General features: G+C 32.9%; 1 protein-coding gene across 1 annotated transcript in view; it reads left to right on the forward strand.

Annotated features, from left to right (window-relative positions):
• Window positions 1-16,509, forward strand: part of LOC118735769 (long-chain fatty acid transport protein 4) — a 62,572-nt gene that overhangs the window by 517 nt on the left and 45,546 nt on the right. The gene's annotated exons all lie outside the window — the stretch shown is intronic.

Here is a 16,509-nt window from a genome sequence, read left to right on the forward strand (position 1 = left end):
TAAGCCATAATTTAGAACTTAGCTTAAGGCCACGGCAGCCATAGCTCTTAAGTTTACTTAGCTTAATAATACTAATAACGGTTGTTTGTAACAGCCAAAACGAATCGAGAAAGATATAGACAAATGCATACATAAATGCTCAGAACGAAAAAAGAAATCGATTAAGCCGCGATCGTGTGTCCGAGCGCCTGTCCGTCTGAGCACACGATAACTCGAGTAAAAATTGAGATAACGTAACGAACCTTGGTACGTGTACTTCTTGTGTGAGCGTAGGACGGATTGTATATAAAATGGGCAAAATCGGACTATTGTGGTTACTACCACGCCTACCTCCCATATAACGGTAGTTTTCAGAAATACGAAAACTACGATATTTAAGTAACACTGAAGCTTATTCACTCAGAACTGATATTTACGATGGTTTTTAGGCGGAAAATAAGAATAATATAAATTTTTGGAAATTGGGCATAGCCACGCCCACTTATGATTCCATGTGTACATATATATTGGTAATCGCTCCACTAATTTCTCCCAGACTTGGCACAGTTGTTGGCTTCGGTACAACATACCAAACGGCAGAAAATGTTTGAAATCAGACAATCTGCCTTATCCTGAGTTTCGCCTGAAAAAAAATTCACCCGAAAATTTGTCATCCGCCCATAGTAAACCATGGAAACCAAAAGTGAAAAGTGAACCGGTTCGGGGAAAAGAAACTCATGATAAGGCTGAATAACTACGCAAACATCCAATATAACGGTAAATTAGGAAAATGGACGTGGCACCGATAGAATTAATATACTTGCCATATAACAGCAAGACGTTGAAATCGGACTAAAATTATGCCCACTTTGCATATAACGGTAAACTTCAGAAATCCTTGAAACTTCGATATTTCGAAATTTAAGGACCCTAATTTATTCAAAATTGATACAACAATCGCCTAAAAATAAATAACATTTTTATGGAACTTTAGAAAATGGGCGTGATACCGCCCACTTATACCTACAAATGTATATAAGTTTAACTCATTAAGTCCAACTGAACATACTATCGAAATTGTTAGAAATAGAGGTAACACCACTCTGCTTACCATGTAACGGTAAGCAGGAGATAAACAAGTAATTTTTAGAGCAAAAAATAAAACCGACTTCAACTCTCTTATAAAAATTTAAGATTATCGTTAATTTAATCATGATCCGATGATCGGATTTCAACCAAATTAATATGGGACCACCTGTGAGGTAAAATCTTTCGAGTGAGAAGAGCTTGAAATGCTGGCCGACAGGAAAAACGACCGAAAATTGTATCAGTGAGTTAGGCGACTTACGAAAGATTTCAAGACCAGGACGAAATCTTGTAAGAACAATAATGGCGACCTAGTGGCCGATGTGCAGAACGAAAATAAATTATGGAAACACTTTTCCACCCATATACATACATATGTAGTACTTCTATATTGCTAGTAAATTCAAAGTACATTCCCCAACATCAGAGTGTCGAGATATTCAAAAAAGAAAGAGAGATCCGATAAGAGAATGTACTCAAACTGACATTTTTACTTCTCAAAATTCAGGAGCGGTTTAACAAATTCTTATCGAAAAATAATTCACATGAAAAGTTAACAAAAAATTAGGGCTGCGCGATTAATTGATTACTCAAAATTTTAATTAATCATAAAGTAAATAACTCAATTATTCGATTAATTGGAAATTATGATTACTCAAAAGTTCAGTTACTCGAATAATCAAGATTTTTGATTAACCAAAAAAAAAAAAAATATTTGAGTAATTTGCTTTATGATTAATCAACATTTCGAGTAAAATGAGTAATCAACATTTCAACTCTTTTCATATGTATAAAGTAGTTAAAGTTCCTTGGTACTTTGAAAACAACGTTTCTGTTTTCAAAAATTAAAACGAAAAACTTTTTTCATATACAGAATGTAAAAAAGAAAATAAGCATTTTTCAAAGCAAACTCTTTTAACGAGCAAAATTATTTTTTTTGAGTAATCATATTTCAAGTAACTCGATTAATCATCGTTTTGAGTAATCAAAATCTTGATTACTCGAGTAATTGATTAACCGAATAATTGATTAACCAACTTGCTCGAGTAATCGAATAATCGCACAGCCCTACAAAAAATACAACATTTGTATATCTATGAGAAACACTGCAGCCGCTGTGGTGGCAGAGGATAAAGGTACCAGTTATGAAAGGACTTGGCATCAGTTGGCATTTCCAGTTGGCGTCAATAAGCCCAGAACAGAAACGAATAGCGTACTTTATTGGATTCGGTCAACTGTCATATGCCACACAGCTTCATGTGTAAATAAGTTTTGTCTTATGGCGATTTCTTTTCTACAAAAATTGTTGCCTTTTCAATGCCCTCTCCTTAGTATTTGTGCGTAGAGGGCACTGAGAAGGCAACATATTTCGGTAGAAAAGAAAACGCCATTAGTTAGGAATAACACCTCCTATTTTCCAATTTTTGGGATATCGAAAAAACGAAGAGCTTCGAAAAAAGTCGACATATCCTAACCGCAAAAAATTTTGGATTTTTTTTTTTTTCAAAACTTACTTCTTGAAGCAGAAATACTCTAGGACCTAGAGTCTAGATGAACAAAAACCTGACAGAGAGTAAATATTTAGAAAATGAAAGCAAATTTTCGCCGAAATGCCGATTCAGAATAAGAAAATAGGCGCAAAGTTTAATGCTTCGATTCCGAAGCGCCCCGCAAATGAGAAATTGGTAATTTAATTTTCTTTTGTGACGTATGTTTGGACTTTAGGGTGTATGTCGAGAATTTATTTACACTTTTAGCGGTGATAGCAGTAAATACACATCATATTCGCTGTAAAAAATTTCGAATTATGGCCCGTCCATGCGTTCTTCAAGTTGTCAAGTCAACTCCGCACAGGTGCAAAGACAGTCTAAGAGCGTTTAGGCATCAACATTTAATTTTGAACAAAATTCGTTTGAGTTAACTGCGGTTTGAAGGAAACATGAGACCGTACAATTTTTATTTGTTTATTTTTAATTCTCTGAACCGCCCCTGTTATGATATGGCACTTCATTCTATGTAGTACATAGTTTACAAATATACACGTATACTTCTACAATCACAAAAATTTTCATAGGCTGTCTTTCTTTGATTTCGAATTGAAAACACATTGTGATCATATTGTACTAGCAATATAAAAGTATTACATCTATGTTTTCACCCCACTTAATGGTAGCAGCACTGAAGGTTGTGGAGAAGACAAACCCGATCTCCCAGCCGATGTTCCTCCACCTGACTATGACGAGGTACGAATAGCAATTACGAGGCTGAAAAACCACAAAGCTGCTGGAGTTGACAACCTACTAGCCGAGATTCAAATCAGGGTTTGAAATTTTTAACGATTTTCAACGTATTTGCTTTTGCTAAGCTGCGACTGAAGAAAAATAAAACAGCGAAAGCAGACAGCAAAAGCGAAAAGAGACATGAAATCATTTGCTTTTGCTTACAGCGTAGTTGACAAATTTACTGTTGCCGATGCGATGAAAAGATCAAGACAAGGAGAAAGACTTGGCTGCACTTTGCATATCCAATTGGCGTCAGTGGAGACAGAAAATAAACGACTGGCGTGCTTTGTTGAACTCGGCCAAAATTGCTTAGGCCGTGGTTACGCCACTAATTTCGGTTGGCAATCACCGTGCAATTATTGTTGTGCACAGCGCGGAGTGAGAGAATTTTCGAAATCGAACAGCCAGCACGATTTGCTGGGTGAACCGAACAGCCAGCACGCCAATTTTTCAGGGTGGCAATACGCTATTTTGCGAAAAAGTATTAGAATAGTAAAACGAATTTTTTTATTATTATTATAAAGTAGATATTAAAAAAAAAAATATTATTATAAAAATTAAATATTAAAGAAAGAAAAAAATTCATTTCCCCACTTCAATTTTGATGCATTTTTAGTTGCATTTTTACTTCGGTGCTGCCATTGTGTGCGAAATTGTATGAAATGGAAAAAGGCATTTCTTAAGAAGCAACCCTGTGCTCGCCAATCAGCAAACAGAGCGTAACCACTTCTCACCAATCACCGAATTTTTTCTCTTTTGATTGCCAATTAAAATTGGTGGCATAACCACGGCCTTAGGCGATTACAGCGCCAAATAAAAAAGAACAACCACAGCAAGGCGTCGCCGTAATACTAATATCAGAATCGAAGAAATCTATAGTTTTCGTAGGTATGTCCGAAAAGGACTACCGCTATGCAAAAGGAAAGCCTATAGGTTATATTTTCATTAAGGATACTATTTTTCACTTTTTACCTGTTGACGTAATTCCATTTCCTTCCTTTAATCGGCTTCTGAAACAATTCTCAGCTACGTTAAATTTTAAAACAAGCGCTTGCAAATGCGTTAATCGTCACACCTAAAGTTGAGGGTAAGAAATTATGACCATAATATTTTTTAGAACATATTGATAACTTTACTGATACTTTATACATATTTATGCACATGCCTTTTAATTCTGCTTATGAGTTGAACATAACGGCACGGCGACACAAGTGGAGCCTTATCTTAGTGGTTCAAACTACACCTATTACGTTCAGATCCAAAGCGGATATCGTCGGCAAGCATTTAGCGCCCTCTTTGAGACCACTTTGTGGCAACATTTTTGAGGAAACAATGCCCATAACGAAATGATGACTGTTCTTTTATCCAGTTTCATAGAAAACAGGATACAATTATTGTATGTATATCCCAGTCGAAAAAATTAGTAATGAAGAGGTATTCTAGGAGCGCTTCTCTTTGATATTTTGGAGCGATAGGTCGGTTCTCAGTGATCAATTATTTCAAGACTCGCTGATTCTGGAAAGATAAAAAATTACACGAAAATGTAATGAAGTAGTACAACTTAACTTGTCTCCAGACACGCGTCGACTGATTGTAGAAAAGGATGGTTTTCTTTGTTTGACTTGCGTTGTTTCCGAAACACATATCTCCAACTACCTTTGAATGGCAGGGTTACTCGAAGATTAGACGATTTAGAAACGCTCCTCATTTTACCACCTTTTTTTTACTTTTTACTTTTTTCTTTGCTTTCGACACTACTATAAAACTCTTTAATTCTTAGTTCTTAGCCAGGAGTTCCAAGCGTTATTCTATTAGCCTTTTAGCAATAAGTTTTTTAAAAATAAAAAATTAACTGTCTGCTTTTCGTTTTAAAACAATAAAAATTTAAAATTAAATTAAAAGTAAAGAAAAACAAAATTAAAACAGCGAAAATAGTTAAAAAAATCAAAATAAGAAATTAAAAAAAATATATATTTTTTTTTCTTTTTAAAACAATAAAAACTTATAAAAATAAAAGAAAAAAAAACATTTTTACAAAAATAAATAAAAATTAAAAGAAAATGGAATGAAGAAAGAAAAAATTAAATAAAAAAAGTACTAAGTTCCTAAAACTAACATTAGTGAAATAAAAAAATATTTTTCTTGTTATACAAAATCTAATATATATAAATAAATCAAATAAAAGATATTTGGGCATATGTATAAAAAGGGAGCTTAAGCCCCGACTCGATTTTCAGTACAAATTCCTGGGATTGATCTCAATCCAGCAGTGCAAAAATTGAGTCTGAGCTTGAGCTCACTTTTTATGCATGAGGCCTATTAAGTTTATTCTTAAAAATGCAATGATATTAGAAAAAAGTAGTTTTCTTTTTAAAACGATAACATCTAAAAACAAACAAATTGAAACTAAAAGAAATGTCAATCAAACTAAAAGAAAAAAATTAAATAGGTTTCTAAAAATTAAAAGAAAAAAACCTTAACTTTTTAAAACAATAAAATCTAAAAATTCAAAGATAATTATATTAAGAAAGGAAGCATAAATTGAACAAAAATTAACTATAAATTAAATGTAATTAAAAACACATATTTTTTCTGTTTAAAACAATAAAATCTAAAGTTAAAGAAAAAAGTGTTTCTAAGTTTCACGTAAACGGGAAAATTGCCTCGTAACCACATAAACCTCGTAAGCTTAATTAATTTCGTATGGAAAATCGGTTTATTTACGGGGTTTACGCGTTTACGAGGCATTTAAGCGTTAAGATGAATACCAATATTAAAATAAAAAAAGATATCACTTTCTTTTTCGGACTATGAAATCTAATACTTAAAAGAAAGTTGAATTGAAAAAAAAAGAAAATTATCAGACAGGTTCTGCATATCACTTCCGAGTGAATTTCAATGCCTTTCAATATGAATTCAATGTGACTTCCTCAAATATATAAGCGTTCAACCTCGTTACAAATAAGAAAGAAACTTCGCGCTCGGCAGTATCCTTTACCAATCTTGAGAGCAAAAATTGTAGGTTTTCGAAGTTGCTGCGGAACCGCTATATAAAGTCGAGCGAATTTCGTAGGTGGTGAGCTGAAACGAAACTAAAATAAAGTTAATTATGACATATATATGTATGTATGTATTTTTTTTAAATCCCTTGTGAAATATTTTCGCGACTGTGAATTTCTATATTAAATATAAAACATAATAAATAATATGTTCTGCGTTATTTATGTATATGGACCTCTAGATCTTAACATCAAGGTCTGCGCTTTGGACAGGTGTCTTTCTTCACTGTACCGAAAATATATCACAGGGGATTTTGCAAAAAGAAAAAAAAATTAATTTTTTTTTTTTTAATGAGTTTAATATACACATGAATATTTGCATTTCTGTATACTCATATCAATGAAATCACTATTACCAAGTACCGCTCTTGATCCTCCAACTCGCTTCTTGGTGATGCTCATGCTCTTTGCAAGCTGACTTAAGCGTATTTTCGACTGGCAAATGCAACGTTTAAACTGGATAGAGGAATATACACTATACGACAAATGAAACTTTACACCTTGTTCTAATATAACATTCATAGTTATTTTCATGAAAAATTCTTTGCCTTATTTATTTATGAAAATATAGTTCGTTTATTCTATAATATAAGTCATAAAAATCAAAGGTTCACACTTTATATAAAGTTCATAATAATTAAAAAAAAAAATGCATCTAAATTTTCAACTTTTCATTCAGAATTTCTAGAAAAATTTCGAGTAAGGAGCCCATTCAATTTTAGTCTAATGAAATGCAAGTTTCAATCGGCTACCAAATCGCGTTGGTTTCTTAGAATTTTTTATTTTTATTTTTTTGAGATTGCTTTTGCGGTGTTTTTTATTATATTATAACAAGTGCAATTTACAAAAACTGAGGTTGATTATTTGAAAGTTCGCTGCTAACAGTCCCTCGAATTTTATTTCATAAGAAATGCATGCTTATATGGAACATAATGCAAAAATCCGTCTCCAAAAAAAAAAAAAATTCTCAAAAATCAACAAGATTTCGTAGTCGTTTGAAACTTGCACTTCATTAGACTAAAATGGGCTACAAGACTACATACACGAAAAGTTTTCAGAAATTCGGAACAAAAAGTTGAAAGTTTGGATGAAATTTTTTTGAATTTTTGTGAACTTTATATAAAGTGTGAAACTTTGATTTATATAGTTTATATTATAGAATGAACTATATTTTCAAAAATATATAATGCAAAAAATTTTTCATGAAAATAATTATGAATATTATATTAGAGCAAGGTGTACACTTTCATTTGTCGCCTAGTGTACATCTGTGAGTATGTATGTACATAGAAACCAGCTCCACATTAAACCAATATGCTGACATGATTAGTTGAGCTGGTTAAAAATCTGCAGAGGCTGCCTTGATTACTAAGTGAATTGCTGATTATATTCAGAAAAAAATTAATAAAACCACATACGAATAGCCAAAATAAAGCCGCCTTTAATATATTTGCTTATCTACATAAATAAATGCCGAAATAAGAAGTGATTTTTTATTTGGAATATAATTGACTTTATTCTAACTTTTTGCGTGCAGTATGTTTGTGAATTTTTATCTTTAGTTTATTTTTATTCAAAATCTCATTTTTCTCTACATACAATATTTTATATTCCTTATTGCAATAACATATACTAATATTTTAAATTTATTTAATTCTAAATTGAACTCTAAGTTAAATTAAAATTACATATGTATGTATGTATGTATGTACATATTTACGAACACATTGGTATAAAAAAACCTGGTACATTTTAGTTGACAACTTTAGTTTAAAGGTTTCGTTTACGACGTAGCCTTTATAAATTTTTACTGTGTTTTCGTAATTTTATTATAACTTAATTTCTTCTTTGATTAAATTATTATTTGCATTAATTTTCTTTTCTGGTTTTCCCCCCAATGATAATTGTTTAAGCTTTTCATTTTGATAGTTAAAATTTTTTTTAATATTTGTTAACCCATGCTGCATTCCCACCAGGCATTAAATGACAAAAAACTATGACGAAGAGTTGGCGATCAATTTATTGATCAAACAGCCTAAAATACAAAACACGACCAAAAATATTATTGACAATGTTGCAACATTCAAAAATAACACACAAATGGTAATGAAGTTCGTTTTGAAATTGCCATTTTTCAAATGAGACAAATGCCACTTTGCCACTTCAATGCTTAATGCAAATTCACTTGATGTTGGATTTTCGCACTAGCTATTATATGACAAAAAAAAAAAAAAATAGAAAAAAAATAATGCTGGATTTCCACTATGCATTAAATGACAAAGTTGGGCATAAAAAAAAATAATTAAGTCATTGTGTTAAAATCAAAATGCATTAACAACATTTCCACATGATTTTTTTAGTGACACACATTTTTTTGTCATTGCAATGCCTAGTGAAAACTCGACATTAAGTGTGTGATTTTTAAATGACACCATTTTTTTGTCATTTCGATGCCTGCTACAAATTTAACATAATAATTATTATCTCAAACCAATGACATATTCGAATTTCTTATGAATTTTAAAAACTATAAGTAAATAAATTTATTATAAACATTATTTTTAGTTTTTATATCGTCCTTATCAGGTTTAACTAGCGGCTTTAGGAAAGCGCTGAAAGCATTTTTATGTAAATTTAAACAGTTTTTTTTCCTCCGCTGTAAAGTTTCAATATGAACTTTTGGCTGGTGACGAGTGTAAAAAATTATAAAATTACATAATTTGACAGATGATTAAATGGATTGGATTTTTAGTTCAATTGCTTTTTTCTATTGAGCTGAAATACTTCGAACTCGGTTTTTTTTTTTTTAATTTGTGCTATGTTTACCGTCATTTCTAACCGAATTAAATTTATCAGAGTTTAGGCGTATGTATGTATGTACATATAATTAATTTTAAAGAGCTATTTTATTTTTATTTTTAAATAGGCGCTAGATAGATATTTTGATGGCATAAACCAAAATTATAGAGAAAGCAAGGCCGTACTACCTAACATTCGTCGCTGTGTAATAGCCCATTTCCACCATAAGCTTAACTGCAGTTAACAGCTAAGGAGTTAAGTTCTAAAAATTTTAAAATATCGTAATCGACAAGGTTTATTTCTCATTTCTTATTTCTTGCATTTTGCTTTTTTTCTTTCGTTAGCTTGTACTCAAAATGAGTCAGCAAATACCTCCATCGAGTCAATCTCCATTTTCCAATAGGCAGAAACTGCAGTTAGGACTTGGTGAAAATGAACTACATATAAGCTATTTTACAGCGGAAATAGAAGACAATAAAAGAAAATTATGTATATATGTATCACAACTTAATTGCCATAGGCTAGCATTGATGCCGCATTTAAGATAGAATAAATTAAAAAAAAAAAAAAGTTATGCAGAAGCAATGTTCCTTCCTTTTTTTAGTTTCAGCATTGCAAAAAAAGTATATTATATAGAGTTTGTTCATATTCACGATACTCGTATTTACTGTCGTATATACAACAGATGGGTACTCATATTATCACAAGCAGGATTTTTTGGCAGTGGGAGACTGTCGTTAAATGTCGCGGCTGGGTGGCCGAAATAAGAAAATAACAAAACCGGTTAGCGCGTCCTATTGATGCATTGCTCGTGTAAACATATGGCAACTCTTGGCATGCGTTCATCATTTGCCGAGCGTTCAACATTTTGGAATCAGTCAACATTTGGTACGACAACGAGCACGAAGCTAACTCGACGATTCGGCGACTTAACATTATTAAATGATAATTTCAATTACTTGACCACCATATTAAATATTAATTTCAACAGAATAGAGTGCGTGTGAATTTATTTAGCCAGGCTACCTGACACTCGTTTAAACAATCGATAGTCTCAGCCGAATATGTATCTTCAAAATTTTCTTTTGTCTTAACAACATTTCTTCAATTGTCAATTCAATTGTTCTTCAATTTTAATTATAACGCTCCTTTCCTCTAAACATTCCATCAGTAGTAGAATCAGGAACACCATCTATCACCTACATAAGAAGCACGAATGGCATATTAATAGCGTCTTAACTAGCAAATATATCGACGTAAAATCAGTAGAAGAAACAAAAGTTGCAACTTATCCAAGAGAATGGTTTGAGAAACCAAAATCCAAACCCATACTTTATGAAAACTGTACCACGGAAACAATCAGAACGACACTAGTGTGCAACTTAGGGATCTCTCTTCAGGTAGAGTTGACATTAGAGTTAATCTGGATCTGCTTAGAGACGAGACTGTCTCGGGTACACTGACTGCATATTGGCAATCGTAATAAAAATGGCCGCGAAAAATGGAGATGAGATATTGGGGAGAGTTGTCAGCTGAAAGAAATTTTTTTTTTTTTTTGGACTATGTGCTCAAAAATCATTTCTAGTAGATCTTTCATTTTGCAGTAGGAACAACGCTCAATCTTGGAACAAAGATTATATTACAGGAGTAACAGTTTGTCACCCTTTAAAACTTCTACAACTTAAAAAATGAATAAGTTGTCAACAACAGCTAAACAACTTCACAGTCAGATGCCGGTAGACTGGTGTTATGAAAATTACAGGACTGGAGTTATGGAAATTTAGGATCAAGAACTATAGATAAAGTCAAATCTTTCGGAAAAAACATGTTAATTAAAAAAGTCATAAATCTTCACACTCTTGCTGGATAGGCGACGGATTCGAGAACCAATCTCATCCAATGTATACAGACTTTGTTAACTTCCATAACAGAAATTTCGTTAGAATTGTTGAACCCAGAAGACTCTTCAATCTCTGGATCCGAGGAACACAGATTCGCTACCAATGCCGTTCACAGAGGAGGGTAAGTTAAATTCATGTTGAATTTTGGAACTTTTTTGACATTATCTACGGATACTTTCATCACTTATGCAAAAGGAACTCAAAATGTCAATCTGCATTTTCAGGCCAGTTTGAGTTACATATATTACATCTACTTTTTCTTATCTGCGTTCTCTAAATATGGATTCCTTGGAATCTTGTTATTGTTTCCATCAAAATTGTGAGGATTGTATTATGCAAATTAAGGAGAATAAAATACAAGTGTCAGGGCAAAATTGGTCAACCTTAATTCCCAGTAAACCAGATTCCTCATTCTGTTGGACTCCAACGTTTCATACCTTAGGAGGCTCATACTTAACCTCTTTGTCTTATAACAAGTTCCCTTGAACTCATATCTTAAGATTTAATTTATCCTGCATTATGATTCATGCTTGTAGAATGGCAGCAAAAGAGACCATAGCACGTGTTAGACAACTGCCCATGGAGGCTGGAGATGGAAAAGCTTCTTCAAGAGGGGCTTGGATATTTCCTGTGGCTTGGATCTCAGCATTTTGCATTGAATTATTAAGACTTTTCATGTTCAGGCAATTTTAATCTAAATTATGATTTTTTTGGCTTCTTAAAGCAAATGGATGCAAGCATATTAGGATTATTTTCATCTTGGTTCCAGAACGTCAAGTATATGGATTTGCTAAACGGACCATCACATTTTATAAAGCCTCTATTAACTTCCACCATATCGAGAGCATAATGTGGAAAATGTATCAGCTTGCTGCTGTCAATATATATATATATAACGGTCGTACTGTGGGGACGTGTTTATATATCGCTCCACTTTTTCTTATATTATCTGCTAATATTACAAATTAATATTTTTTCATGTGCATTAGTATGGTGCTAAGTTTTATTTTGAGACATTGACTCATAATTTTGTGATTTAGTTGTAATAAATTGATGGCTAAAATCGAAATTAAATATGCCGTGCTTGTGCGGGCAAAAGGTTGATAGGAATCGATCGAAGCGCACCTCATTACTGTGCTCATTACAAAGACTATTTTCACTTAAAATGTGTTGGTGTCGTGCAGGCTAATGTGGATTTTTTTCTCGCAGCTGAAACGCCTTTCTTTTGTAAAACATGCATGGATGATCGCCGTAACTCTTGCTCGTTTTCACCCTCTAATGTTTTCGTTGAGAAAGCTAATATAAACTCTCCCTCATCCGAGTCTCCAAAAATAAAGCAATGGTAACAGCAAATGAAAGTGTTAATAAGCAGCAAGCCAATAATGATAGAATAATGCTAATGTAAACTCTTCATCATCCGATATTACATGGGCCAATTTTGCATGAATCAATTAATATATCTACAAAAATTTGATTAATTAGGAACACGTAGCAATAGTTTTGGACATGTAGCCCTTTAGGTAAGTACGATTTTTATCACATGAAAAAATGGATGTATTAACAGTGTTTGCAATTTCATGTAGACCAAAAGGAAGGTGTGCAGCAAAGTGAATTTTTGCACTCGTCCCAAAGCATACGCTGTAAAAAGCCATGCAGAGTGCATATTTATATTTGTGGACGGTTTTGTACCGTTTCTGAGAGGATGCATGAGTGTGGCTTTTTTGGAAACAAATATTCTATGTACATAAGTAAAACCTGATTTAAGCTGCACTTTTAAATAATTATCCATTTATAATTTAAGTGAATTGATGATCTTCAATACATATTTTGAGAACTGGGATGGATTTGTAAATCAGTTATATTAAAGTGTCAATTATTTTCCCGAAGTGCATTTGGTTTTACTAGTTTTTTTTTTTTTTTTTAGAATATACCTTGTCTAATCATGACTAAAGTAAGGAGTTAGGATTACTATAGTTAGTAAGGATAAGAGATTGACTAGACAAGTATAAGAGACATGAAGTCCTTAGTAGTAGTAAGGGTTTTATTTTTTGTAGTTGGAGATATCTACCCTTAAGGGAGATGGAGGAAAATACTATATATGAATTCAATAACATAGAACGATTTAATATGTTTGGTAATCAAGGATACCACTTTTATTTACATCTAGTAATCTGATCTAAAGAAAGATCATACACGACTACATCCGGATTAAGAAAAATAGCGACATTAGACGACTGGTACGATAGGAGTACTATCGAATACGAGACAGTAGCAATGATCCGCGAAACTCAAAGACGAGAGATCGAACATTAAGAGTAAAACAAAAATTAATACGACTCGTACAGCATCTATAAATTATTACAGTGCAACCGGTTTATAGATTAGAATATGAATATTCAAATAAGATTAGTCTTGATTTGACAACCAAACCAACTGGCGCCCAACGTGGATGCCAGAATCACGTCGCATCAAGAAAAGTGATGGTGACAAAATATGGAAATCATTCAGATTCAGTGATGTCATTATTGATGAAATGATGCGAAAATATTGCATTTTGGTACAGCAATGGTTTGCACTTTCAAGGTATCTCAGTCGCCTTCAGTACCACTAAAATCCGAGAATAATAAGATAGTTCTAACTATCAAACAAGCAAGCCTGTTAGCACCCATTACGATGGCACAGCTATAACAAATTGCATATTACCAAAAGGTCGTCATGTTGACACCATTAGCTGGTGCAATTTTCTCAAAAGATGATGTTGAAAGCATCATAAAAGAAATGGGTAAAGAAATTAATGATCAGAATGTCATATCATTAAACCAGAGTTGCCAAAGTGGTGGTCATCATCTAACTCACTCTAAATACCATATAGCAGTATGTGCAGCATTAGTTGGAACACGCTTGATGAAAGATAGACGTGCATCAATGAGCGTTGTACGTAAAACCCATGATACAAAAAAGAAGGTAGTTTCAATAAACAACTTTTTGATTAAAAAGCAGATTTTTGACAATTGCTCAATTGTGGAAAATTCGAAGCGGCGTTACCCAATTGTAAGTTTTTTGGTGTGGGAGATTTTATATCCTAAATTTGGGATTATAAATAAAATAGTTGTATTAATATTTACCTTTTAAAAAAAAATAATGTCTTATCTTAAAAACGTTTAAATTTTACTTTAAATTCGATAACAACTTGCCAAATCATTATTTTAATATTAATACAATTTTAGTGAACATATTTTAAAATTTTTTTAGTGTCCTCATTTTATCTAATTATTTCACAATGCAGTTTTCTTTATCGGATACGATGATTCTGATATAATTCAGACACTGCTATTTAATACATATTGTCTTTGTCCATTTAACAGCAAATGGAATTTACTTTGGGACCCATGGGCCGTGAAATTTTTCCAGCAACACACCCAAAAGTGAAGTATAAAATAAATAGATAAAAACAAATTTTCAATCAAACTGATTTGTGTAGTTCAGGGGCGCCTTTTGGTAAATATTTTGGAGGCTGTTTTAATATATCCTATCTTATATATTTCTTAGATTTTCTACAAGCTGAGAAGTTGAGAGAATGAAGTGTAATATTCTTTTTTGGTTAACTACGACGTTTGATTTCATTTTTGCAATCATTAGTTCATTTCGCTTGAGGAGTCACAATGCCCATGCCGGCTGTACCGATTTTTTTGAAATTTCGGACACAAATTTTCCAAGAACGGTTATAGGCTAAAACAAAACCGATATCTAAAGGGGGTGTGGAGATTCCCATACAAATCGAATTTTTCATATTGCATATCTCTGGAAATATTTGTGGCAGAGTCCTGGAACTTGGTATGGATATGTATATGTATATGAAAAATGGGGGTATATGAAAACGAGCTCGAAGCCAGCTACGAGAGCTAGCGGTATAAGCCGTATAAACTAAATTTCTGGTGACGCATAGATACCTCTGAAAGCATTTACCTAGAACACTGAGATGAGGCATTTTTCCAAAGGAAATATATACAGAAAAATGGGCGCGACACCTTCTGGAAAGTAACATGATCACAGGGTGTATCCCTAAAACCATGTTAAGCTAAACCTTGAGGGATTACATTCTTGTCAAGACCGACAGGCATACGCGGAAATTGCGTCGCAAGTTTATGATCGGCTTGGGTAAGGTTTAACCACTTAACCCCCCTTTGTTTTCGCCGCTACTGAATTCTATAAACTGTCAGCTTTCACACAATTTAAAATCTATATGTGAATTTAAAAATGTCATGAAAATTGTGTTGCTAGCTTCATGTTGCAAACTTCACACTTATTTCACAGAAAGAAATTTTATATGCATTTTAACAGCTTTTTCGCGTGAAACAGGAATAAAATACTATGCTTAAGAACAAAGATTTTTAAATCGACACAAAAATAATAAGAAAATTTGAAGGATTTTAGATATTGGGTATGGTAGCACGAAATGTCACAATCTGCTTAATTGTCAGGTTGTTAATATGGCGACGAAAAAGTGACAATGGAACTACCTTGTTTTTTTGTATCATGCGTAAAACCTTCAAGCAATACATGTCAATCAAAAAAGATTTTGATTATACAAGATTCATACAAATATGCAAATTTGCTAATGCTGGAATACCAGAAGGCTTTAAACCAGAAGTATTGTCAGAAAAGATGGATGAAGTCCAAAGACTAACTGTGACACAAAGGTTGGACTTAGATAGATAAGCTGAAAAGATGATGATTGATAGAGTTGCTAAAGAAGTTTAAAAACCCAAAGCAGCACAAGAAGCAAAGCTGAAAGGTAATCAAAATCAGCCAAGTGTGTGGAAGCAAATTCCACTATGTTTAGGCCAGTAGCCTAGTCATTAATTTCCTACTGGGTGGGCGCGCTTCTTAGTAAAAGTGTAAAATCATTTTAAGCACATAACGGTCAACCTTCCAATAGTCCACCGAACGAACTGTTTTGTTACGTTAAGAAACATAGAATTTGCTGAGCAGCAGGTTCGGTGAAAAAGGACTGAATTTCGCTCGTCCATTCCAATTTTGTGACCACCTAAGGAGGACTCCGGCCGCAGCAGCAGACACCACCTACTTTGTAAAATAAACGTAAGTGAACTTAAATTTGAACTATTCAAATACATTGCTACATACCCATATTTACATATAAAACACTAAATAAATAAGTTGACTATCCTGTTTGCAATATATTAATCACTGTTCGTTCTCATTTATTTTATGCGATAACGACTGCCCGTGAGACCAACCGACATTTTCGGCCAATTCTACGGCTACACTACAAATGTTAACTTATACAGTGTAGTATATCAGAATAAGTCACTAACAACAACAAAGCCACAACTCGAAATACTCGTTGAATGAAAAAACTTTCGACAGTTACTATCATTTTTA

The sequence above is a fragment of the Rhagoletis pomonella genome, unplaced genomic scaffold (genome assembly GCF_013731165.1).
Source record: "Rhagoletis pomonella isolate Grant_MI unplaced genomic scaffold, Rhpom_1.0 Rhpom_scaffold_00003, whole genome shotgun sequence".
Taxonomy (NCBI): Eukaryota; Metazoa; Arthropoda; class Insecta; order Diptera; family Tephritidae; genus Rhagoletis; species Rhagoletis pomonella.